General features: G+C 40.5%; 1 long non-coding RNA gene across 1 annotated transcript; it reads left to right on the forward strand.

Moving 5' to 3' along the window:
• The first annotated feature begins 2339 nt into the window (after positions 1 to 2339).
• Positions 2340 to 21032, forward strand: LOC142053543 (uncharacterized). The gene is made up of 3 exons (XR_012659253.1): positions 2340 to 2710; positions 13313 to 13365; positions 16338 to 21032. It is a non-coding gene; the product is annotated as an uncharacterized LOC142053543 (long non-coding RNA).
• Positions 21033 to 27090: the final 6058 nt, after the last annotated feature.

Below are 27090 nucleotides of genomic sequence, written 5' to 3' on the forward strand. Positions count from 1 at the left end.
ATACTGATTTTTGCTCTGAGTTTATTTACTGGGGCAGAAAACCTACTGATTGGACTATAGTAGTAGTCACTTTTTAGTAGCTTCTGTTATGATATTTTAAAAATTGTTTTGAGTTGTGATCTCCTACATATTATTGATGGAGATGTGGGTCAATACAGCAGTGTTTGCATATCTGCCATAGCATATGGGAATTTGCTTTTCTTGCTTTTAAAGGCCTCTTCAGGAATAGTCCACAGAATAACAGAATCACAGAATCCCAGGTTGGAAGGGACCTCAGGGATCAACTAGTCCAACCTTTCGAGGAAAAGTGCAGTCTAGACAAGATGGCCCAGCACCCTGTCCAGATGACTCTTGAAGGTGTCCAATGTGGCTGAGTCAACCACTTCCCTGGGGAGATTATTCCAATGGTTGACTGTCCTCAGTGTGAAAAATTTTCCTCTCGTGTCCAATCGGAATCTCCCCAAGAGCAACTCGTGTCCATTCCCCCTTGTCCTCTCCATGTGACTCCGTGTAAAAAGGAAGTCTCCCACTTCTTTGTAGCTACCCCTTAAGTACTGGTACATGGTGATGAGATCCCCTCTAAGCCTCCTTTTCTCAAGGCTGAACAAACCCAGCTCTCCCAGCCTATCCTCGTACGGCAGGCTTCCCAGTCCTTTGATCATCTTGGTGGCCCTTCTCTGGACCCCTTCCAGCCTGTCCACATCCTTTTTGTAGAGCGGGGACCAGAACTGTACACAGTACTCCAGGTGTGGCCTGACAAGCACTGAGTAGAGTGGGATGATGACCTCTTTCTCTCTGCTGGCGATGCCCTTTTTGATGCAACCCAGCACCCTGTAGGCCTTCTTGGCTGCCGCAGCACACTGTTCACTCATGTTGAGCTTCCTGCCCACCAGGACCCCCAGGTCCCTTTCCACAAAACTGCTCTCCAGCCAGCTGGATCCCAGTCTGTGCTGCACTCCTGGATTATGTTTTCCCAGGTGCATGACCTTACAGTTGTCCTTGTTGAACTTCATAAGGTTCTTGCTGGCCCACTCCTCCAGCGTATCCGGATCTCCCTGCAGAGCAGCTCTCCCTTCTGGAGTGTCTACTTCCACACTCAATTTGGTGTCATCAGCAAACTTCATCAGGCTACACTTGATGCCATTAGGCTACACTTGATGCCAGAACTCAGGCATTTCCAGAGAGTAGTCTGAAAATCCCTATTCTACAATGTATTCTTTTGGGTGTTCCCTCCTCTCCTGAATTAGATGTACCTCACAAATGAAGGGTATGATTATTTCAAGCCTGAAATAAAAACAAACACCTAGAATGGGGATGATCTAAAAGGACAAACTGGCAATAAAGCCCACCAACCTGATCACAAGGTAAGAGGTTAGGGCCCTTGCATACAGAATGAATACCTGGTCCTGCTGAATTACAGGATTCACAGCAAAGGCTGAATTTAACTATTCTAATTATGTCAAGAATAAGAAAAAATTGCTGTGGACAGAGATATCTAGGCTTCCCAGAAACCTGGAGAGACTTGCATTTGATCAGAAAGTCTCTATTTGGAACTGGAACTATGCTTCTTGCTCTTTAGGCATGGGACACTGACTTACATTTATAGAGTAACCATGGTCAGCATGTGACACATGTTAACATTAACAATGGATATTTAATACGAGATTGGGAAATCTTTACAGCCACTATCCATAACTCTGTGATTGGTGTCTGTCTAAGAAAAAACAGTGGCAAAAGAAAGTCCTACACAAGTTTGTAACTACCTTTGGATTGGACCTTGTCAGCAGAAAAGCAAAGGAGGAGATTTCCTTTGAAAACTGCAGTTGGCCACTAGCAACACTTACAGACATGATTACCAGCTCATCTGTTGCTATGTCAGCTAATTATTGGTGCAACTAAGATCAGGATAAGAAAATAGGTGCTCAGTTTTGCAATAACAGCATGCTGCTAAGACAATTTCACAGGCAAACTCTGGATAAAGTAAGAAGAGATCCCATGGTGTGCTTTTTTTTAAGATCTCAGTGAATGAGAAACAGATGCTTGTCCCCCTCAACAAATCATTTCTAGTTTTGTTGGTCTGTGAAGAGCTAATTAAGAGAAATTTAAGACATACCTGATGACAACACAGTTCTTGTTTAATAATATACAGGCACTTGTTTAGAGGCTGAGGATAACAGAAATGTTTAACTAAGCACGTGAAGCTAAGTAATATATCCGAAACCAAATGCAAACATGAAAACATTTTGGCATGTTCCTGGATAACCATCCCTGTCTGCACATGCAGTTTCTTAAAAGGTACACTTACTCATCTCAATTCACAACATTACAAAGAAGCAAATGCACTAAGTGGCTCTTTAGAAGGGGCAGGCAAGGAAGGAGAGGTAGAGGGGCAGCCTTGTATGTTAGAGAGTGTTTTGACTGTCTAGAACTCAACAATGGTAATGATAATGTTGAGTGCTTATGGGTAAAGATCAGGGGGAAGGCTAATAAGGCAGACATCCTGGTGAGAGTCTGTTATAGACCACCCAACCAGGATGAGGAGACAGATGAAGCACTCTACAAGTAATTGACTGAAGTCTCACAATCTCTAGCTCTTGTTCTCGTGGGAGACTTCAACTTACCAGATATCTGCTGGAAATACAACACAGCAGAGAGAAAGCAGTCTCGGAGGTTCCTGGAGTGTGCGGGAGATAACTTCCTGACGCAGCTGGTAAGTGAGCCAACCAGGGGAGGTGCCCCGCTGGACCTGCTGTTTACGAACAGAGAATGCCTGGTGGGTGATGTGGTGGTTGGAGGCTGTCTCGGGCTCAGTGACCATGACATGATAGAGTTCTCGATTCTTGGAGAAGTAAGGAAGAGGGTCAGCAAAACCACTACCCTGAACTTCAGAAGGGCAGGCTTTGGATTGTTAAGGAGTCTGGTTAACAGAGTCCCTTGGGAGGCAGTCCTGAAGGGCAAAGGAGTCCAGGAAGGCTGGATGTTATTAAAGAAGGAAGTCTCAAAGGTGCAGAAGCAGGCCGTCCCCATGTACCGTAAGTTGAGCAGGTGGGAGAGAAGACTGGCTTGGCTGAACAGGGAGCTTTGGCTGGAACTCAAGAAAAAAAGGAGAGCTTACTGCCTTTGGAAGAAGGGGCAGGTGACTCAGGAGGACTACAAGGATGTTGTGAGGTTATGCAGGGAAAAGATTAGAAAGGCAAAGGCCCAGTGGAACTTAAACTGGCTGCCGCCGTTAAAGATAACAAAAAATGTTTTTATAAATACATCAGTGACAAAAGGAGGGCCAGGGAGAATCTCCCTTTGTTGGATGCGGAAGCTAACCTTGCCATGAAAGATGAAGAGAAGGCTGAGGTACTTAATGCTTTCTTTGCCTCAGTCTTTAATAGTCAGACTGGTCATCCTCAGGGTTTTCAGGCCCCTGTGCTGGGAGATGGAGATAGAATGCAGAATGAAATCCCAGTTGTTGAAGAGGTGGCAGTCACCAACCTGCTCCTTCACCTGGATGTTCACAAGTCCATGGGGTCAGATGGGATCCACCCAAGGATACTGAGGGAGCTGGCAGAGGAGCTCGCCAAGACACTCCGCGTCATTTATCAGCAGTTGTGGTCAACCGGGGAGGTCCCAGATGACTGGAAACTAGCAAATATGATGCCCCTCTACAAGAAAGGTCAGAAGGAGGATCTGGGGAACTAAAGGCTTGTCAGCATGACCTCAGTGCTGGGAAAGATCATGGAGCAGATCATCTTGAATGCCATTATGCGGCGCATGTGGGACAACCAGGGGATCAGGCTCAGCCAGCATGGGTTTAGGAAAGGGAAGTCCTGCCTCACTAACCTGGTCTCCTTCTATGATAAGGTGACCCACTTAGTGGATGAGGAGAAGGCTGTGGACATTGCCTACTTGGACTTTAGTAAAGCCTTTGACACTGTGCCCCACAGCATTCTCCTGGACAAGCTGGCTGCTCACGGCTTGGACAAGTGCACCCTGCGCTGGGTTAAAAACTGTCTGGATGGCCGAGGCCAGGGGCTGGTGGTGAATGGAGTCAAATCCAGTTGGCGGCAAGTCACGAGTGGTGTTCCCCAGGCCTCAGTGTTGGGGCCGGTCCTGTTCAATATCTCCACTGATGATCTGGATGAGGGGATTGAGTGCACCCTCAGTAAGTTTGCAGATGACACCAAGCTGGGTAGAAGTGTCAATCTGCTGGAGGGCAGGAAGGCCCTACAGAGGGACCTGGACAGGCTGGATCATTGGGCCAGAGCCAACAGTATGAGATTCAGCAAGGCCAAGTGCTGGGTCCTGCACTTGGGTCACAACAACCCCATGCAATGCTACAGGCTTGGGGAAGAGTGGCTGGAGAGCTGCCTGGAGGAAAAGGACCTGGAGGTGTTGGTTGACAGCCGGCTGAACACAAGCCAGCAGTGTGCTCAGGCGGCCAAGAAGGCCAATGGCATCCTGGCTTGTATCAGGAATAGTGTGGCCAGCAGGAGTAGGGAGGTGATCGTGCCCCTGTACTCAGCACTGGTGAGGCCGCACCTCGAGTACTGTGTTCAGTTTGGGGGCCCTCAGTGCAGGACGGACATCGACTTGCTGGAGTGTGTCCAAAGAAGGGCAATGAAGCTGGTGAAGGGTCTAGAGAACAAGTCTTATGCGGAGTGGCTGAGGGAGCTGGGGTTGTTTAGCCTGGAGAAGAGGAGGCTGGGGGAGACCTTATCGCTCTCTACAACTACCTGAAAGGAGGCTGTAGCGAGGCGGGTGTCGGACTCTTCTCCCAAGTAACAAGCAATAGGATGAGAGGAAATGGCCTCAAGCTGCACCAGGGGAAGTTTAGGTTGGACATTAGAAAAAAAATTCTTCACCAAAAGGGTTGTCAAGCATTGGAACAGGCTGCCCAGGGAAGTGGTGGAGTCTCCATCCCTGGAGGTATTTAAAAGAAGGGTAGACATGGTACTTGAGGATATAGTTTAGTGGTGGACTTGGCAGTGATAGGTTAGCGGTTGGACTCGATGATCTTAAGGGTCTTTTCCATCCGTAACGATTCTGTGATTCTATGATTCTATGAAATGCAAGCAGAGAGACACCAACTCTGAACATCTTGCCTATCTTTTCCAAGCAGTGGAGAAAGGCATTATAATCTGTTCTGACCATGCAGTGCCCAAATAACCAAACAACTTCTGAAATGCCCAGTAAATTCTGTTGGCTTTATTGCACATTCATTTAGGAACCTTAAAAAATCTTTAAGGGTCTCCAAAGCTATGGCACAGCTAATTCAGTTCATCAGTCATTGAGAAATATGGTGGTCAGGGAGCACCAGCAACAAAGCAGAAATGAAGGTCTCTGCATTATGAGAGGAAGCCAAAGCTGCCCGAGAGCTGATAGAATCAGTTCGGTAGAGGAGTCACTTCCTAAGTGGAAGCTGAAATCAGATATAATTCTAACAATAATAACCAGGAAATCACAAAAATCTGCAGGATTCATTAGTTTCCCAGAAGACATAGATGTTTCTCTAAATCTCCAAAATTAATGTACATGGCGTTTGTTTTCAGCAAGTTCAACAAGGAGTATGACAAAGATCCTGTTGTCCTTGCCTCCAAACTTATTCATGTTTCTTTATAAATTGCTACCTGATGAGCCATTTATATAACTCTGTCTCAAGTTATTTCCTCTGCTGTCTCAGCACCAACAATGTCTAATCTGACTTTGCTTCCTATGATTCTTATCCAGTGATGCATTTAAACATCCACATCCAGTCCAAAAATCGAAGTAAAACAAAACCAATCTATGTTACCTAATACTTTTATGAATTGTTATAATGTCAATAACTGTGAATACAAATCTGGCTATGACAGCTCCCTTTCTGAGACACGGTATTCTCTGTTGTTCACTACATCAAATTTTTGGTCATTAGTATAGCTATGGCTTTTCCTACTTATCTAGCTTTTCCACCCTTTTCCTCCCTCCCACTGAGACTGCCAAGTACTCGTTCTCTTGATTCCTGCTACTGCCACTTTATCTAATGCCAACCAGGGAATATTGTGCTATTAAAGAAATAATTCAGAGTTCTTAAATGAATGATCATAGCACTCAATGCTTGAGCATCTCAGAGTTTCCACTGTACTCTGAATGATCACCATTTTACAAGATCAGGTAGAAATTGACAGGAGCCAAACCTGTGTTTATACCACCACTGTTGTTTCACATAATCCTAACTTGTCTAATATCTAAATTAATTTCTTGTCCATTTCATACAATGCTGTTATATCAGGAAATTGTGGAAATTGTTGGTACAATCATTATAGCTCCTCCCAATCCTGTGCATGATTTTTGCTTGCATGAACTAGCATAGAAGTAGAATGACAATGTGCTCTGGTGAAGCAATACATATGATGATATATATGGTCCCACACCAAGATATTATTTCTATTTACTAATTGATTGATAAGTGAACAGTAAATGTGGGAGGAGAGACACTTACTTAGGAAACTTTCCTATGGTAATGAATCACTCTATAAATCAGTACAATTGGGAATATCTACTCAGAAACAGTGCTTTCCACCATGTAAGCCTCTGCCAGTATTCTGTGTAGGGCAAAGGCATACTAAGCTAAGGATCACATTAGTAATCTGCACACCAACTTGAGAGCTGCGCTTAATTTGCAAAGTAAGGAAAAAGGTGCAGGAGTGCCTGCCTCAGGAGGGTGATGTTAAAGTGGAAAGGATACTGAATTTAGCAAAACAGTTTAACCAGCTGGTCTCTTTAAACATTCACTGTAAGCAAGTGCTCCAGAAGGTGATGCAAGGGATGTAAAGTTCCTGATGTAGGTCCCATTTAGAAGAGCTCCTATCTCTTCATCAGGTCTTCAGGGAGTCTTTTTGGCTAGTTTACCTAGCCAAAGTTGGAGGGTATTTGTGTGTGTCCTCACCTCAGCTGCCTTCTCTCCTTTTCTGTTATGTCAGTACCTGCCTTTGACAATGTTCAAGCTTCAGGCATCATTAGGCTTGTCATTAAAGACCTCAAAGCGCTGACTGCACTCTCTTTCCCTGTAAAGCTTTGTTTGCCATGTAAACTCCATTTTGGCTGTTTTCAAATAATTACCAAATAAAAAAGGTAGATCTTTTCCAAGACCCCAAGGCATAGAAACTCTTCTGAGGTCTTGGGCTGAATTTCTATTTTCTAATACTGTCTGCGTTCTGGAACAATATGATCCATACTTTTTCACAGAAACATTGGTACTTCCTGAATAAATTTTTTTCCCTCTAATACAAATTGTTTATTTATTGTGATAAAACTTAATTGTTCTCATCACACCTCACTGATGGTATAGAATTATTAAGGTTGGAAAAGACCTCTAGGATCATCAAGTCCAACCGTCAACCCAACACTACCATGCTTCCTAGACCATGCCCTGAAGTGTTATGTCTACATGTTTTTTGAATACTCCCAGGGATGTTGACTCCACCACCTCTCTGGGCAGCCTGTTCCTGTGCCTGACCCCTCTTTCAGTAAAGAAATTTGCAGTATATGCAGTAGTCACAGAGTTCACTGTGTTCACCAGTTCACTGATTCATAAGTTGCCATAGGTGTAAGGACCCCAATTGCCTGCGCATCAATGTGCTCAAACAAACAGAAAAAGGATTTGCATCCAAATGGATGTTAGGAGGAGTACTTTGTAGGCCATAATGAAGCTATATTGTTGTGTAACCAATGTTAATGTGCTTTTGTAATTGGTTTTGAAACTGTATTTGAGCATTTCAGAATTAGGTGAAAGAATTAAAAATTTTTAGAAAGGTGCAATTAACATCTGATGTCTAATTTAAAGACTCCAAAGGAAAGATGAAGCACTTGTCAGTCCCTTCTAACAGACCTTTGCACAGGGTATTGCTTTTCAGGTTTTGGACAGACTTATATATTGCTCTTATTACGTGAAAGCACTAATTTTAATATAAATCTGAGGTTATAATTTTCATAAGATCATATTATTTTTGCTTTAAATTTGGAATTGGGCAAGTATTATGAAGTTGGTTTTTCCTGGATTTAGTAAGGTAATACTTCTGAATACCAGTTCTGGAACTCTGTCCTCTGAAAGCCTTTCCACATGGTAATTATCCTGTTATTAACATTTTTTGCAAGGCTTTAGTTCTGGTGGTAGGAACACCAATCATGTAGGTATATATTACTTTTTTTACATCTGGGTTTCTCCTTTACATTCAGTAGCAGTTTGTTTGTAGCTAAGGTTGCACCTGTGCATAATATGGATAAGGGTAAATGTTAGTGAATGATAGACACATCCTACATTCGAAAGCTAAAAGCTTGAGCTGTAGAGAGTTTCTCAACTTTTATCTTCTGTATATCTATCAAAAGTCTGACAAGCAGAAATGGTAACTTCCTAAAGAAAGGGTCTTCCTTCTGCTTCCTGAAAGCAAGAATTCAAAACAGAGTCAATTTACAGATCTGTTAAATTCAATGCAGCACAATTTCAACAATAATTTCCAGTGAAAATTGATTCAGGCCTATCCCACCGTCATTTAAAATGTTGCACTGTGAAATCCACCAAAATGAATTTAAGCAAACTGATTTTAGATTTGTACTACCCTATGCTCAACAGTGAAATTTGTTTCCATGTAAAATTTGTTTTGTCCTTTGAAAGTTTACTATTACCTAACTGTACTTTTATTGCAAAATTCATGATAAGATTTATCAGATTATCACCAGTTTTCACAGAAATATTAGGAAACTTCATCAGTAACTGGCTTGTGACACTACTGGAGGTCACACAGTGATTAAGGGACACAGTGATTACATTAGCTTCAGTCTAGTAAAGTTCTTAGGTAAATGAAAACTGCCATTATCATCAACAGAGCTGTGGATATTGCTGAAGAAAGCAAGTTTTACGCAGTCACATAGATCATAGTCCAAGATGTTATTCATCTATGCTGGGCATAAGGATTGCATGAGCATTTCTAACTTTCTTAAATTTGGATATTACCATATAAATTACTTTTCAGCAGTCTAAGGAAGTGAAATATCCTAATATGAGTTATAAGGCTGACTGGAGGCTGTGAGACTAAGTACAAGCTAAGTACAGTCTTCCCTCTTTTAAAGGTGATTCACTGTCTCCAACATGAGTATGGGCTGTTGGTACCCAGACTGTTGATCTGTTATGTTGCTTCCTGCAACTGCCTGAGCTATCCATAGACTCTCCCTGTGTGTGTATATGCTTGTATTTTTATCACAAGCATCGGACTGTGTTAATTGATCCAGGTTTAAGAAAAAAACATTATATTTGGTGGGGTTTAAAATGAAATTAATTTAGCTGCTGCAACAATACTTAAAGGATGCTTTTCTATGGGCTTGTTTAAGGAACAGCTGCTTCCTGTTAGGGGAAGGGTAGCTCTTATTTACATTTTACAAAGGAAACTTAAGATTAATTAGAGCAATTAATCTACATGGTAATAGTATCTTTTGGAATCTTCCACATCCCTACAGGTTTGCAAGTCAGCTTTCATGCTCCCAGACATGCTTTCTCTCCTTTCCTTGTCACTGATTTTAAAGTGAAAGCTGAGTGAATTCTTGTTGCTCTCTCTGCAAACAGAAGGATACACAAAAGAATAGGTTGGGAAAATCATATTAACAGAAATGGTCTTGCATAAAATGAGAATATCTTACTTGCAGAGTCATATTATAGTCAGACTGGTGAGTTAAAGTTATAGAAGAAGAAATAGTTTAATGCATGTAGAGCTGAACTGACATTTCCTTTCCTTTGAACACACCAGCAAAGTCCTTGTGAAAAGCAAACCCTCACTACCTTTTGAGCTGACTAAACAGGCCTTAAGGCTTGCATCCACTTTATATTTAATTGTTCTTTAGAAATAATGCTATTTTTAATAAATAACCTTTAATAATTATGAAAGACCAATACACTAGGGTTCTTTAATTGCCCCAATACAGTGGATTGGAACAGTTGTATCTGTGGTAGCTGGTGTTTTTTTGTACATATTTATACTACATTTCCCTTCTTGCATTTTGTCACTCTTAACTCCTACTGATAGTTTGCTTAGAAAGCTTCCTCTGTGTCCATTTTAAAAGGACTAGGCCAAATGGAGATGACTAAGTCTAGAAAAGCAGGGAAAGAACCACTATGTTCCTCAAGAGTGAAGACCTTTCTGCTGGTCATGCTTTGGAGATTGGTGACAAGTGCTGTGCCTCAGGGGTCTGTATGGAGCCCAGTAGTGTTTAATATCTTCTTCAATGACAGTGACAGTGGGATTGAGTGCACCCTCAGCAAGTCTGCAGAAGACACCAAGCTGAGTGGTACAGTTGACATGCCTGAGGTACAGGATGCCATCCAGAGGGACCCGGACAAGATCGCCAAGTGGGCCCAGGTGACCCCCATGAGGTGCTACAAGGCCAAGTACAAAGTCCTGCACCTGGGTCAGGGCAACCCCCAGTATCAATACAGGCTGGGGGATGAAAGGATTGAGAGCAGCCCTGCGGAGAAGGACTTGGGAGTACTGGTGGAGGGAAAACTGGACATGAGCCGATAATGTGCACTTACAGCCCAGAAGGCCAACCGTATCCTGGGCTGCATCAAAAGAAACACGGCCAGCAGGTCGAGGGAGGTGATTCTGCCCCTCTACTCTGCTCTGGTGAGACCCCACCTGGAGTGCTGCATCCAGCTCTGGAGCCCCTCAGCACAAGGAAGACATGGACCTGTTGGAGCAGGTCTAGAGAAGGACCACAAAAATGATCCGAGGGCTGGAGCACCTCTCCTATGAAGAAAGGCAGGGAGAGTTGAGGTTGTTCAGCCTGGAGAAGAGAAGGCTCTGGGGAGACCTTATTGCAGCCCTTCAGTACTTAAAGGGGGCTCATAAGAAAGATGGGGACAAATGTTTTATCAGGGCCTGTTGGGATAGGACAAGGGGTAATGCTTTTAAACTAAGAGAGGGTAGGTTTAGACTGGATGTAAGGAAGAAATTTTTTACAGTGAGGGTGGTGAAACACTGGCACAGGTTTTTCAGGGAGGTGGTAGATGCCCCATGCCTGGAAACATTCAAGGTCAGGTTGGATGGATCTCTGAGCAACCTGATCTAGATGAAGATGTCCCTGCTCATTGCAGGGTAGTTGGACTGGATGGCCTCTGAAGGTCCTTTCCAACTTAAACTATTTCATGATTCTATGATTCTTTAGTCAAGTAGAAGTTGAGCTCGCTGTAGTGTCTGCTGAGTAAAAAGTCTGTGGATAGTGTTATGCCATTGCCAATATCTAATGGTCCTTTCTAGCTTTAAAAAGCTACACAGCCATGTAGTGCTCCTCCCCTTCAAATGACTGTTTCAATATCGGTCACATAATCTCCTTAGATATTTTAAACAGTAAATGTGATAAATTATATTAATGGTGTTGAGATTAAAATTAAATAGATTTGGTTTTCAAACCTAACAGTTGCCATTTGGACAGGTTGGAATGGAGCAGAGTGCGGACTCTGGAGACAGAGGACCTCAGGATGTCCTATTCATGCTTCAGGCCACAGTGAGGCAAAAGGTGTTACCGAAATCAAGCTTCAGGGCATAGAGAGACAAGAGATATTATTATAACACCTTCACCACAGGCTCCTACTCCTCTAAGAGGTACTAGGATGCGGGTGGGAAGAGGGGAACTGCACAGTGCTCACATTATGTGACTACAGGCTCAAAGGTGTCACCACTCAGTGTTTAATGAGAAAAATTGTAGTGGCTCAGTTTCCCTGTAAAAAGACATTTGCAACCCCTGTAGACTATGAGCTTGAGCAGTGTAATTGGCTCCATCTCCTGGGCAGGTCTCACAGACTCTTTTTCAGCAGGAGACAGTCCTGGAAGAACACTGAGAAGGCAAGTGCTGCATGGAGAATAGCTGCAAATCTAACCCTTTTACAGGACTTTGCTAGAGGATGGGAACTTTTTAAAGAGATCATCTTGTTTGTCTGGGCTCAGCAGTACCAGCCCTTCCCCTCACTACTACCAAAAAAATGTTAAAAGTTGTCAAAACTTCAGTTTGCCTAAAATAGGAAACAGGCTTTATCTGATCTGCATTCTGACTCCAAAGTAATGCTGCCTTTGGGCCCTCAAATTGGTGATTAATTTTGAGAAGTGTACTTAAAGATCCAGTAATATTGTGGTTTTTTTTAAAAAACATTCTACATTTGTTTCATGGGGAGAAGAAATCTCAGGTCTTTTCACAAGACAGTGGTGGTCCATAGCAGTCCACCACTTACAGGGTCCTCTAGAGAAAACTAAACTGGAAGGGGGGCAGGGAGAGTGCTTCCTGTTTCAAAGGATTTTCTGTTTTCTCCTCTCCTTTCCTTTCTACTCTTTTGCCTGATTTTTGCCATTCTCTGTAATGGCATTTCCTTAAGGTCAATCCATTGTTATTTAAGAGTGTGATAGAGGTACCAGGCTGAGTCATACAATATTTGCCAACTCCACACCTTTCAGCATTATGCTGCTGAGAGTGGAGGTAAAATAGTTGTTTGTTATTACTACTTCTTCCTCAGTAAAAGCTTATTTTTAAAGAAAATGAGTAATAAAAGGAGTCCAAAAAAGAAAATTACTTTTTAATGTATTTTCTTAGGGTTTTCATAAGCCTGCAATGAAACTGAAGCTGTCCAGGGCCAGCAGCATGCACAAATAATGCCTTAGTAACACACGTGTGTAAGTCTAAAAGACAGAAACAGGAGAAGGAAATCAACAAAGAAGTACACGTTAAATCAACTAAGGATGCAGAAAAAAATCAATGAGAAAAAAAAAGTCTGCCTAAAAATTCTGATAGGTTAGTGAAAATCTGTTTTTAATTTCACAAATAGCATTTTACACTGATCACATGCAAAAAAAAACCCTTAACTGGAAATGAAAAACTCTACATAAAGCCTACTGTGTGTGAAACATATCCAATGTGAGCCATTATGTAAGACACGAACCGTAATCTTCTTTGCAGCAATCTTGTACTTCAAATTACTTTGCACTTGCCTTTAACAATTTCTAACAACTGCATAAAACATCTGTATTGCAGCCCAAACACTCAAAAGGGGCACCCTGAGATGGTTGCGCATGTGGTGAGGTACTCGCTAATTCTAAATTTCTTCACTTGGCTGTGATTAAGAAACTACTAGAAACAAAGTATGTTCTACTTCTGACATAGGACAATGCTGCAGAGCTGCTACAGAATGAGCTGAAGCTCTGGCTAGCTACTTAGGCATGTGTTTACATTTGCCACCTTAGCTCTACAAAGTGAATTTTGATAACTAAATCCAAACAGAATGTTATATTTGCTTTTTTCTTCCTTCCAGATTTGCCCTTGGACTCATTGCTCAACATTTTCCCTCCTCCCTGACATATACAGGTATGTGCCTGGGATGCAACTTTCGGGGCCATCCACACCTTGCTATTTTAGGTGAGGTTTGTCAGCCCTTCTTACCCTCCCCTTTGCTGGGGAGGGGAGCAGCAGGAGTAACTCTACATAAAAAGTAACTGCTTTCAAACTGGATGAATTCTGGTATCATGAGAGGAAAAATATTGACCTAATCCTTCAGTCTGAAGCCTTTTCATATTAAGGCTTTGTTAAATCTGAGACAAAATTCTTTCAGAATATGTAGGTTCAGACTACCTGCATTACTATTTCTGTAAAAACAATTACTATAATAAGTAATGATTTGCCCAAAATGTCATGTTGGCCCATCTTGAGTGACTTATCACACAATATAGTTGTAGATTTCACATAATAATTCCCACCTTGAGGTAAATAGCCTGAAACTGAGCTATAGCTTCCAACTGAAACACAACATGCCTTTCAGAAAAAAATATTCTGGCTTCTCCAGCTCACAGGAAGTTCACCACAAACCTCAGGAGTCTCTCCCAGATGTTAACTGACTTAATCAACTGCAGTGCATTCCCAGTTTTGCCAATTTTTATCTTTATTGGCCTAGGCCAGTGAATTTTGCCATGTCGGGTGATGCAGCGATCAAGGATTTTCTTTAAGCAGCAAGTACAGAACTCATCCACCCTCTCCCAATCTTTGTTCTCTAAAAGTTGGACCTCTGACTTAAATAAATTAGCCTCCTTTTATAGCATGTGAGAAGACATACACAGTTAATTTGATCAGTCTTAGACACCTAAACTAGGGCTGGATAAAGAGAAGGAGGCCGTTGCAGGGATCTTCCCCTCTGTTGACTATGGAGAAAATGTGGGCAGTTGAATTGGAGGCCACCTTTTTGGCCACTAAAATTATGAGGTGAATGGCCAAACTGGTCATGCGTCGGAGTCATAGCCCTCTCTTTGAAAAGCTGTACCGTCTGAATTGTCTTATTCTCTCACTGTGTGTCCATTTCCTAAATCATAGCCAGTTCTTGTGGGTTTTCTCTGAATTGTGTTTTGTCCTTGAAGCCCACTATGAAAAGCAACTTCTCAAGCACCAGCAGTTTTTTTTCCTACAGGAAGAGCTCTTCTCTCCACTAGCAACCTCTTTTCTTTTCTAAAACTTTTAAACGTATACTTTTTTAAGAGACAGCTTCTCTTCTGACATATTTGGTTGCAACTGGCCAATGGTTAAGTAGACCTTGTTTAGGTGCACAAGTGTATGGACATGCACACCCACATGCACGCACATCCACCCCCCACCACCACTGCACATACAAGTGATGTAAGCTTGATTTCCCCATCTAGCAATTTTAAACGAAGACTGCAAGTAAATACCTGGGGACAAAGATAAGTGCATGTTCTTGCTTTCTCTGGGCAGCCGAGAAATATGAAATGACTGACTGGTAATGGGAAAGCTCTATATTTTCCAGAGTTTGAAAGCTGACTCGTAATTCACACTGATTTAGATAAAAGTGTCCAGTGACGTGCCTTCTATGGTTTCTTCCCTTTAATTGGTTTTATTCCTTTCATGTTAGTTGCTTTGGTGGCTTCTGTCTACCATACCTGTTTTATTGCTGTTAATGATGGCTGTAAACATTAACACTAAGGCTCTCAACAACACTAAGTTTGTATGAGGTTATCCTGAAGAAATCTCTTCTGATAACAGAGTGGAATTTCTGCCCTAAACCAGGGAAGATTAGGAAGAATAATTCTGGTTTTCTGGACAGAATACTTCTTCCATCACAGAAGACTAAATTTAATGTTTGGCCTTCCATGTATAGCTCAAAAATAGCTTTGTTCAATATCTTCAACCAGATTTCACCAGCTAAGCAGTACTTGGATGGAGGACTTCTCAAGATGTGGTGGGGGGAACCACACAGTGACATCTTGCTTCAGTAAGCTCCAAAGTATAAGCATTTGCTTACTGAATATACTGTGCTGCTCTTGAAACTTGAGTATGTTAAAAATCCCATTGTTCTTTATAGATGTTTTTAAAACACAGTGATGAAATTTTACCTTGGGAAATTAAACTTCCTATAGAATTTCTGCCCAATGAAAGAATCTTCAATGTCCCATCCTAAACCATTGCATATTGTTGGATGTCAATAAAAAGTTGCCAAGTTCCTTGTCTGTAAGCAGCTACATTTCAGTGGTGGTGTATTATATGTTTGAGGGTACGTAAAACATCTGAGAATTCTTCTGTGCTACTTGCTAGGTTTTTGTTGTTTTAGCTATATTGGTTTGTAGCAGCTTTGAAGCTTCTGGGGTTTGTTAATAAAAGAACACATAGACATAAGAATGCAAAGACTTGATGAAAAAGTAAAATAACAGTTGTACAATGACTGGAGACCAATTACTTTACTTTTAAAATTTTTTTACTTTAAAATTTTTTTTCTTTTTTCTGTGTTCAGTTAAATGATTCTATTCTGCTAGCTCCATATAATCTGTGTGAAAAAGTTTCTTATCTATATATGATTACACATTCACTTGCGCCCCCCTGGATGAATATACATGTTACTCTAATCTAGGTATGTAATGGAGCTATGCCTATTTGTACCATATGAAATTCTAATGCTGTACTTGCACCCTTTTAAGATACTATGATCCTAAAAAAAGTGCAGGAAATATCTACTGTAGAGTAACTAATGTAAATAAACTGCTGTGAATTTTTTTGGTTTTCGGCCAATTGTCACCACTTTCATGTGTTTTCCCAACAGTTATGTCCTACTAAGGAAAAAAAAGCTGTGGAAGATTAATTTAATGGATTCATGTTGGGAAGATTCACACTGGAGTAGATGTATTAACATTCAATACTGTGCTCTGCAAGAAATGCCAATGACTGCATTAGTAATATTCATGATACGAGATGTAAACCATCATGGTTGTCAAAATGTGTCCCTAATTTGCCATGCTCAAATAAATAAGGAGAATGAGTTATAAAACCCTTGCTTTTTGCAGGTATTCACAAAGAAATGTGATGAAGAACAAGTTTGTTCAAGACCTGTTTTTTAGATCTGCAGCAACTTCTACCCACATCAATAAGTCCTTGTCAAGGAAAGTAAATGTTTCACAGACTGCATCAAACACTGGTTAATAAGTTATCTGAGAATCAATCTGTATTTATCCAGGTCCTGCCAGTTAATACACACTGTGGATTATTTCCACTTCAACCCCTCTACATTTCTCTGTGGGTTTATCATTGAGTATTCCAAAAGCAGAGTGGTAAAATGCTCTAGTTGAAAAACAAAACAGCCTGGAAAAAGAAAAATGCAATAGATTTGGAAAGCTCATGTGAAATTTATGAGGGATTTGAATTTGAATATCTGAATTTGCCAGTCCACAAAGGGAGAAAGTAGGAGGCTGTGAGTGAAGAAGTTTCCTGTGGTTCTTCCTTTATAACAAGCCACAAAGGAAGGAACTCTGTACTCAAGCAGGCTTTGTAAAGCTGTTCAGTCTGTGCGTACATGAAGACTGCTGTCAGGATGGTGATGCAGCTCAGGAAATCTTTCTGGGCATTAACTTGCCTTGCTCTTATGTCTTTCGCACATCCACAGCATAAGGACCCTGTCCACTGACCTGCAGCTTCAAGACAACAGAAAGGTTTTGGCACACTGCATGTTCAAGTAAATTGTAAGATCTTTTCTCATAGGATGCAGAGTTTGACAGTCTTTTTCAGTATTTGCTATTGGAAGTAACTATATATAATGCATCAAAGACAGTTTTGCGTAAACCAGGGGTTCTCCATTTCCATAATGTCGATCACACCCAGAGGGAGTCCTTTTTATTCTCAAATACCACATTCAGTCTCATGGGCAAATAACAATCCTACAACAGCCTTTTTTTTTACAAGGAGTTTTGATAGATATCTTTTCACAATAACAAGTTAAAAACCAGGCAGTAATACCTAGAACAAGGCAATCCAACAGACAGTTTCCTACAGAACACAGAAATGCTGACTACTGTGTGAATTGTTCATGGTCTGTGGACCATGAATCATTGCATCCTTCGTAAAAATAGACCTTGGAAACCTGTGTATCTGAATACAATCGTTTTGTGCAAATAAGGACTGTATGTAGGGTAAGAAGGTGAAAGGATATGGAATAGATTTCAGAAAGAATGATTAAGTTCAGGGAAGTTTTGTGACTCAGGGAGTGGGATGCTGTTTTACTCAAGAGCATGTGTATGCTTCTATGACAGACACAGATCAGGGAAAGCACTGTTTTTTGAAAGACATGAAAGTAGGGTTTTAGCCATTTGGGTGCTAAAAGCTGTCTTGACGTAGCAAACTGGGAAAAAACACCACTTATTAGAACTGGGGAAGCAACTTTAGGGAGGAGCTAGGGAACTGGAAAGGGCAGATTTGAAGAGGAAGATTAATTCCCTGAAACTGTCAAGCTTGAGCTAGATGCTGAAACAAATAAGTATGAAAGCAATAGTTTGCAGCTAAAAATCCCATACTATTTGGTGCTACTCCAGGAAAAAAGCACAGAAATCTGTCCAAGAAGATAGGTTGCCTTCATCCTGTCTTAGTGGTAACAGGCAACGCTGGCTCTTAGACAGCCAGCATAAAAAGCAGGGATGGAAGGACCTGCCCTGGCACAACGCCTCTTAGCAGTGAAACGGTAGATATGAAATGGTTTCTCAGGTTGGTTTAACTTCTAAGAGATAAACTGACCTAGTAGAGGGTGGAAGGAAATTTATATAGTTCATGACTGAGGACATGTTTTTTTTTGGTAGGAAATGAAGAAGTAAGCAGCATACTTTTTTCAATCTGGAACAAATCTGAGTTCAGTGAACTGATACCTGGAAGGCTGGGGACATTCATGCTTTATGCAGTGATTTAATTCAAAGGAAGCCACTAGCAGCCTGAGGCCGGAATAGGTGCTTTTAACTCAAGAATTAGTTCATTAAATTAACAAATGATGAGGCTACGACAATAGAGCTGAGAGGAAATGAAGACATGATTATGAGAGTCAACATAGCATTGGCTAAGATAAAGCACAACACAAATGGCTTTTCAGAGATGACAGGCTGAAGGATTGCCAGTATGGAAGATGCATACAACCAACGAGAAGTGAATTTAACAGTAAAGCCATATTGTTTTTCCATGGCCTTGAACTGTTTTTTCTTAAGCAATCAAAATCTGGTAGAGATTTTTAACAGCACTCGTAGGTGTCTGTTATGTTTATCAATGCTTCTACTAAAAGAATGCTTCTCCTACAACTATTAAAACATTTATAGTTTTGCACTTTTGCATAATTATATCTATCCCATCAGGAAAATTTCTGGACTACCAGGTGCTGTCACAGTTAGTGACAGCAACTCTCATTGGGATCCATTAGTCATTGAAGTTAATGAAGAGTACCTGCAAATAAAGAATTATCATTGGTATTTTTTTTTTTTTTTTAAAGTTCTGTAAAGATGGCTGAACTCTTCTGTTAAAGGAGCAATGCAGATGAAAAGTGAGCATGTAACGCTTTCCTGTAAGGAAAATGTACTGTCAGCAGTACTGGAGCTTTTAAAGTACTGCATTGAAATTGTTAATTTGCTAAAGGAATTTTCATCTCATTCCACCTTCTTTTCATGGGAGACTTCAAAACAAGTTTTCAACAAGCTGAGCTGTAAGATCAGCCTTGTATCATATGATGTGGGGATAGAAATAATGAGCTTGAAAAAGGGAAGTGTAGCACTGCTGTACAATTAACCATTTCCTCTTTTATAGTTTGTGCATACATCTGAATAATGACTGACTTTAAATTCCACTACTTCCCATGGAAAACTAACACTAGATTTAAAGACAATTTTTCTGAACCATGTTTTTTCCTGGCTTCTATCACATTTACTAAATTTTCATATCTCTATCTGTGCCTTAGGAGACCCACTCACCTTTACAAAAATGTGTTTTTGAAAATAAGCCTTAAGAATCTTCCAAACTGAGGGGAAGAAAAGGAAGGAAAATTGGAACTAAGACAGGCTATGTGCTGGATAGAAGAGGGAGTCCTTGGGAGACCATAAGTTTCTCTTCATTTTACCACCACATAGATTCATGTTGTTAATTCACATAGCTGTTGAATCATAGATTTATTTTACAAGTAACTGTAGGCCTTGCAAATAAAAATTCAATGGCGTAAAATCATTGTATGGGCCAGAAGACCTGAATGAATCACATATGTTTCAAATCTTCTGGTCCTGGAGGTGAGCAGCACAGAACCTGCAGTAAAAGCAATGCCATCCAAAATATCACCACTTTTGGGTCTGTGGAGACAGTGGTGGGGATGTGATGTACTGGGGGCTAGAATGGTAATTTTCCACACGTTCAGTCTTAAACAAGTCAATAAAACAAGGGGCCAGGAAGTAAATTTTCCTGTGTTCATTTTGGGGGGCAGTGAGTGAAGCTTGTCTTCATAACATGTGAATGATTCATATTTTAGGCATTTTTACCATGTCCAAAATCTCGCTTGCCTCTTCCCAACATGACTGGCACTTCAGAGTTTTGTACTGTAAGTCAAAAGCGTGTGAAAAGGAGTTAAGATGATTTTGTAATTTATGAGAGGTAGAAACGAGTATGGAATGGATGTGCTGTGACATCTTCAGAAGATAATTTGTCATCTGTGACCACAGCAGGCCCTTCCTGGTGGTTACCTTGTCCCTCCCAGTCCTCTCATCTATTTTTGTCCTGTGCCCATCAATGCTAGAGGCTAAGAAAAGCTGGTATCTGCTGTCTTTAGGGAAACCTGAGGATTTCATACTCAATTCACAGTCATCTCTGTTGCACTACTGATGACACTAATTTACAAAGACGGCTCATATTGAGGGCTATCAGTGTATCTACTGATCATATACATCTGGAGATTAAGAAAACATCTTCACAAGATGGACAAAAGCAGTTTTCTGTTTCCACCAGTGTGACTCAGTCCTGAATATATGGGGTTTTTCCTTCACAGTTCACCGTCTGTGCTGCTTGCTGCATCTGAAGACAGTAACAACAGTCAAAAGCCATCAGGAATTATCCCAGCAACTTCAAGAGCTGGGGTCTTTAATCCTGATCTTTAATCTAGTTCTTATCAGTGTATCCTTTCACTAAAGAAAACCAAACCACAGACAAATATATATGAGACTTATCAATATACTTAAATGGACAGATGAAAAAAATGTCAACTATAGCTGCCCATTTATCAGCAATTTTGTCATTCTGAGAAATAGAATGAAAAGTTAAAAAATATCAATGCATTTTAACTCTGCCATTCCTAGGATTATTCTTTCTGTGTTTATTTCTCTGCCTTCCATGGTAAACACATAAAGCAATGAATAGACAAGAGGCACTCCCAGCAAAAGAAAATTTACAAATCTTCAAACAGTGTTGAACAAAGCTTCAAACAATGTTGAATGCAAGTGGGCAGACCATGACAAAATGTTCACACTTCCTCATCAAGTCTAACTAGTTTACCACTACCTATTTGTGCTATAAACCGTGAACTGGAGTTCCTCTGTGGGAAAGTAACCCAAATGAAATGACAGGAAGCAAAAAGACAACTGCTTTCACAGATATGGGATAGCGCAGGATTTGCTTGTTCCCAATTCTGTTTATTTAATTGGAAAAGTCTTTAGGAATCCATTTCCATCATTATTATTTAAATGGAATCCTAATTTACTCTGAGAATTAGTTGTGTTTGTTCTGGAAATACAACCAGTAAAACAACGTCTTTAATCTTTGCTCTTTTTGAAAAGGAACGATAATTCTGCCTGTCTCAGTTACAGGTTGTGAGACTAAAACTGTACATGTATGAAAGTGCACGTATTCCACAGCAGTGGGTACTAGTTCAGAAATTATGTATTTTATGCTCTATAGACAGAATTATCTTCAGAAGTTTTTTTGTTGTTGTTAAAAGTAGCAGTATCATTGCTTCTTGTGCTGATAATAAACTAATTTAGGGTCACAGTAGTGCAAAACTTTCAGGATTTCCCAGTGCAGCAGGTTTGTGACTTCAAAATGCAAAGCATAGACATTTTATTTGTAAATCACTGTCTAATATTTACATTACACTGTTGAATATTTACATAATCTACCAAGACATCTCAATAGCATTATTGTGTGGTTTTGCAGTAGTCATACAGAAAAATTCTGAAAATTGTTTAAAAATATGGTTATTGGTTATTATGATACAATACTGTGTAGAGTGTCAGTCTGATAACTTTAAAATATAAATTTGAAATTCAAGAAATTATTTCAAACATGGATTCATCAACCTAATAGATCAGATAGAAATGCATTCCTTCACTTATATTGTATAACCCTTGGCTGGCTTTCAGTTTCTTAGAAGTCAGCATTTGTTAGGCCCTACCAGTTTTGGGCCCCTAAGACAGGAAAGACACTGATAAGCTGCAGCAGTTGAGCAGAGGCTCCCCAAGGCATTTACGGCTGGAGCACTTGCCCTGTGAGGAGAGGCTGCAGGAGCTGGGCCTGTTCAACCTGGAGAAGAGATGCCTTGGGTGGGAGCTCACCGCTGCCCCCAACATATACAGGGAAGGGGATGAGGAGTTGGAGCCAGGCTCTTCACAGCGGTGCATGGTGGGAAGAGGTGAGATGATGGCAAAAGTTGAAAGAAGAGGGGTTCAGGCTGGAGATAGGGAGACCCTTTCCCCCTGGGGACAGTCGGCAGAGGTGCAGGTTGCCCAGGGAGGCTGTGCTGGCTCCACCCTTGGAAGTTTCCAAGCTCTGACAGGGCACAACCCTGAGCATCCTGGTCTGAGCTCAGAGCTTGTCCTGCCTGAGCATGAGGATGCACTGGAGACCTCCTGACCTCCCTTCCCAGCTGTGATCCTGTGATCCTGTGTTGGCAACTGTGAGAAGGAGGCTGCCTACCCATATAGGTATGCATGGCAATGAGCCAAACCACACAGTCAGACCCTATACCCCATTGTTCCTAGGAAAGCCTGAGTGAAATTCTAATATCACCTAGGTCAAGAGAAAATTTAGCCAGGATATCACCCAGTGTATTTTGTCTTTAAATATGGAGAAGGAATACTGGAGTTTTGCCATCATCTTCAGAGAGGTCATGTCACACCAGATGCCCTACACTGACCAGGGAGCTAGGGCCAGCTGGAATCTGCACTCAGCTTTTAGCTAAGTACCTAAAATTAGATGGACTGAATCCAGGCATGAGAGTTAAAACAACACTGAATATTTGTTTGGGTTTTTTTCTTTTTTCACATGTACCTAATTTGAGGTTGGGCACAGCTCACTTTTCTAAGGAAGCAAATATGTATGACTGATACTCAGTTTTCAAAGTAAAGCATGTACAACGTGTACATACATACATTTGCCTAAAGTGTGGGGTTGCCAGAGAGTGAATACAACTGATCTAATTTTACCTGTTGACACAAAGTTAGACATGATCATGTGTCCATAAAGAACTCCAGTCAGTGCTCATGCAGATTGAAGTCATACCTTCTTGCATTTCTGTAGGCAAGTAATACATATATATGAGACTTGGACACATGTCTGAATTTCCTCTTCTTCTCACTTAAAGGAAGTTAAAGTACAATGTATTTGAGATCTAAATACTGACATTACTTAAATTATTACTTTAGAACACTAAATGAAATAATTCAATGTTTGTCATCCTGCCCAGTCCCTGATGTGTGCTGATATACACCAGACTCAGTCATCCCCTACACTTCTGTCCTCTGTCTCTCAGAACATGGCTTTTTTTCTGGGAAGGCTAATTAAAAGGCAAAGGCATTAGATCAATGAAACACAACGAAAATTGCTGTAAACATTTTGAGAATGGTAAGTCTGCCTATTGGCATTTCAACCTTTGGCGAATTGCTCTGGGTAAGAGTTTTTTTTTAAGATTTTCACCTCAGCTGGATCAGTTCCTGTATTTTCCCAGTTAGAGGTATGTGTCTTTTGCTACCCTTTTTTCAATTACATTGTTTGATTTAAATGTTGTTGCACCAGAATGATTAACATACAAATTTGGCCTTTAATTAAAAAAATCTATTTTAGTGATGAAATATTTATTACATGTCCTTGTATTATATTATGAATCACTTATGCAAAGAATACCAACAAATTTTACATTGACCAGGCAAAAATCTATGGCCTTGTGAAGGCTATAGAAATACTTGGGGGTGCATAGTTATGAGAACCTTCTTTTAGACAATATGCATTGTAAAAATTCTTAATTTTTGGAACTCCAAGAAAAGATGTCTTTTTTATCATCTTAGACACACAGCTTTATTTAGCTTTAGGTGTAACTAGAGGTTTCAGTATCAAAACTGTCTTTTAAGAAGGTAAATCTTTATTTTGAATAGCAGTGATAAACATGAATTTAAAATACACCACATTCTAGTAAAAAAACAAATAAACAAAAAACCAAACCAAACCAAACAAAACCCACAAAAAAAGCCAACCAACAAAACTCCAAGGAAAAAATTCTACTTTTTAAGATGTCTCCATCATTAAAGCTAATTTTACTTCCTGATCTCTATATTACTATAGCTGTATCTTTAGTCCCACACCCCTGTTTACAGTTCTTGTCTGCCTTTTGTTCTGCCAACAGGGGTTTTTTTGAGGCAAATTACAGGACTGGTGTGCTTATAGTTCCTCATGAATAAAGACCAGTTCCTGCCTAGAAAAGATATATCTGGCTGTTGAGCTATCGAGTGGCGAGGGTTTGGCGTGCCTCATGTGCATTGTTGGCTCAGATTTACTTTCTCTTCTATCCACAGGGCACTCCCATAATGAGGCAAAGAGAGGGGAATATATTTAGTTCTTTCACTGCTCCAAAGAAAGTTCACCAAGATGCTACCAGAGGTTAAAAATAAATGAAAATGTATAGCCTTTTCCAAAAGCATAAAATGAATATGATTTTAAACATCCCAGTGTACTGATTTTCTCCTTGCAGTGGTGTTTCTCCTACATGCAGGTGCAAGATATCGGTATTTGAATTCTTTCCTATGCTTCTTTTTAAGGGTTGAAGGAGTTGCAGATATGGGTGAAAACTGAACTCTACTTGAAAGGATCTGAAAGTACTTGTTCCAATGGGATTTGAATTTCGGCCATAGTGCTCGTATCTGAACTTCCAGAAAACTTCTAGAGGTAATTGGAATGGCCACCCTATTACCACCACAGCCAGAAAGCTGGCACCCACCTAGCCAGAGTGTTTTGACTTCTTTCATTACAAATTACAATGGAATATTCATTCCAGGGGTCTGCAGCATCCTGTTCTTTAATAACGAAGTCCAAATCTGTATGCATAGAGGCAGGTCAAAATCAATATTGTGGAACTTACCACTGAATCCCAGCTAGGACACTGAAAAGGATGAGGAGCCTGGGTGGGATGGATGAAAGAGGTCAGGGACAGTCCCCAGTCCTGGGTCTATCTAGCGTGCACAGCCCTGTCATGGCATGGTGCCAAGAAAGTTTCTATAATCACCTGTCAACCAATCAATACGCAACTTATGGATGGGTGTAAATTTGAGCCTGAGAAATGTAAACTTCGTCATCATAATGATTAAGCGAAGAGGAAGCTTTCCCTGGTCAATGTGTGCCTCAGATAAACAGAATATGACTCACATGCATGCATTGCCTTGGCTGCTGGAACAGGCTGCTAAATGGCACCATTGCCAACTGAAAATTTGCACAAAATTTTGTAAAATATTTTTGTGCTCTGTCTTTCAGCAGTAAAGTTTTATTTTGTGTTTGTTTGTTGGTTTTTCTTTAAAATCGCAGTCTGCAGAGACTCATGCTTGTAATTTATTCCTCAGGCTGTGATTTCACCCTTTTTTGCCATTAAGGACTCTGCAGTCATCTTCCTTTACAGGTGCCAGGGTACATTTTCATCTAAAACACATTTTGTTCTGAGAGATAGAACCAGTCACTCACGGTAATATCACAGAGTAGCCTTACCAGGGGAAAAAAACAGCTTCCCTGATAGTTAGAGGCTGCTGTTCCTCTCTGTAGTAGCGTTGTGGTTAGTACAGTGATTTCATACCTTTTCAGGTCATGAATGTTAAATTATTACTCAGATCTAAAGCAATGAAGTAAACATTTACAAATTCCTACTTTGCTGAAGTTTGAGTGGGAAGATCATGAATATACCCACAACGTGTGTTGTTTGACATGCTCTGGCTTCAGTGTTCACCCATAAGACCCATGAATCACAGGCAGCTGCAAAAACTGTTTCAGGGAACAAGTTAACTTTAAATAAATAGTCTTCTTTTTAAGGTCTTTGCTGAACTGAAGCCAGGAGGATTAGCTGCAGGATATTAATGGGAAGCAAAATATATAGAGATATATATTAGAATAAATATCTCTTTCTCTACGCTATATAACTTCATGAGGCATTTGTCATTGAAGTTAAACTGGTCATGGGGAGAGGACAGTGCTGAATCCTGGCCTGCAAATGCCATTTATTACCACACTGATGAAGGAAAAGGCGAACAACTGAGTTTCTTCTCCTACTGTCTGTTGAAAAAGGTCCTCTTTATGGTTTTATTTGTTCTTTTTAATGGTACAAAGATGCTACTTCTTTCTGAGAGCCACACAAGTTTTTATAGTTGCTAACCTAACACGGTGGCACAAAGCCAAGTGATAGCTTTATATCTCTACAGCTTCCATTTGCAAAAACAATTGATAAAGTAGTTGTGTCAGCAAGAAAGGAGCAAAGAGCTATTCCATGGAAAGACTTGGGGAACTAGTGTAGTTTCAAACAGCCCATTTTCTGCCACAGTTCACAGGAAGGTGTACAACAAGCTAGGTAACCTGTAATAGTATGGATACAGCCATGTCTGGTTTTGGTTGCAAAAGGAAGATCTTTCCCTCCTAATTACCACGGTTCTCTACAAACCAGAGGCAGTGTCTGGGAATCTTTGCTAAAGAATCATCTTCATTATATATTAAAATTTACTTGAAATACCGACTTTTATGCTGGCCCATCTCAGACTAGATCTGATTCCAGACTGACATGTAAAAATAGACAAGCATTTTGAAAGAATGTCATTTTACTGATTAATATCCAGAACTTGAATTTATGCCTCTCTACTTTGCTTACAATTTCCAGGATAAAAGAGAATGATAAAAGCTCTAATCATGACAGATGCTGATCATTCTCCAGGGAAGGCACATGGCTTCTCTTTGGAGGCCAGTTGCTGAATTTGCAGTTGTGATTTTGATTGCTCCATTTCAGAGCCTGTAGGAGTAGACTATTCTCTTAAGAAGCCAAACAAAACTCTGAGTTTATCTCTAAGTCAGATAAACTGTGTTGTCTTCTTAATTGATTTTCAGTGATACTAACTTTTATTTATGCCCAGAGATTGATGAACACAAAATAGTGTCAACATGTCCTAGGCTTCCCTCCACCAAGTTGGCAGAGGGTAATCAGTACAATGAATTGTTTCTATAACCCTTAGTTTTTCTCAAGAGGAACTGCTCCGTCTGTACTTCGATAAACACAAAACCTCACACAAAACTGAACTTTAACAGAAATGGTGCAAGGTAAACATATCAGTACAGTAGGGCTATATAGCCCCAATCTCATTTTATAGGTTAAGTACCTGTATAAAATATAGAATTAGATATATATTTTCTTACCTAGAGATGAAATTATTCTCACAGATTTAAAAAGATTGTAGCCTTTGCATTGTGGAAAAGAGGCAATGAGATTGGAGAACATTTTGTACATCCAAAAGTATCTAGAATGTCACA

The sequence above is a fragment of the Phalacrocorax aristotelis genome, chromosome 2 (genome assembly GCF_949628215.1).
Source record: "Phalacrocorax aristotelis chromosome 2, bGulAri2.1, whole genome shotgun sequence".
NCBI lineage: Eukaryota > Metazoa > Chordata > Aves > Suliformes > Phalacrocoracidae > Phalacrocorax > Phalacrocorax aristotelis.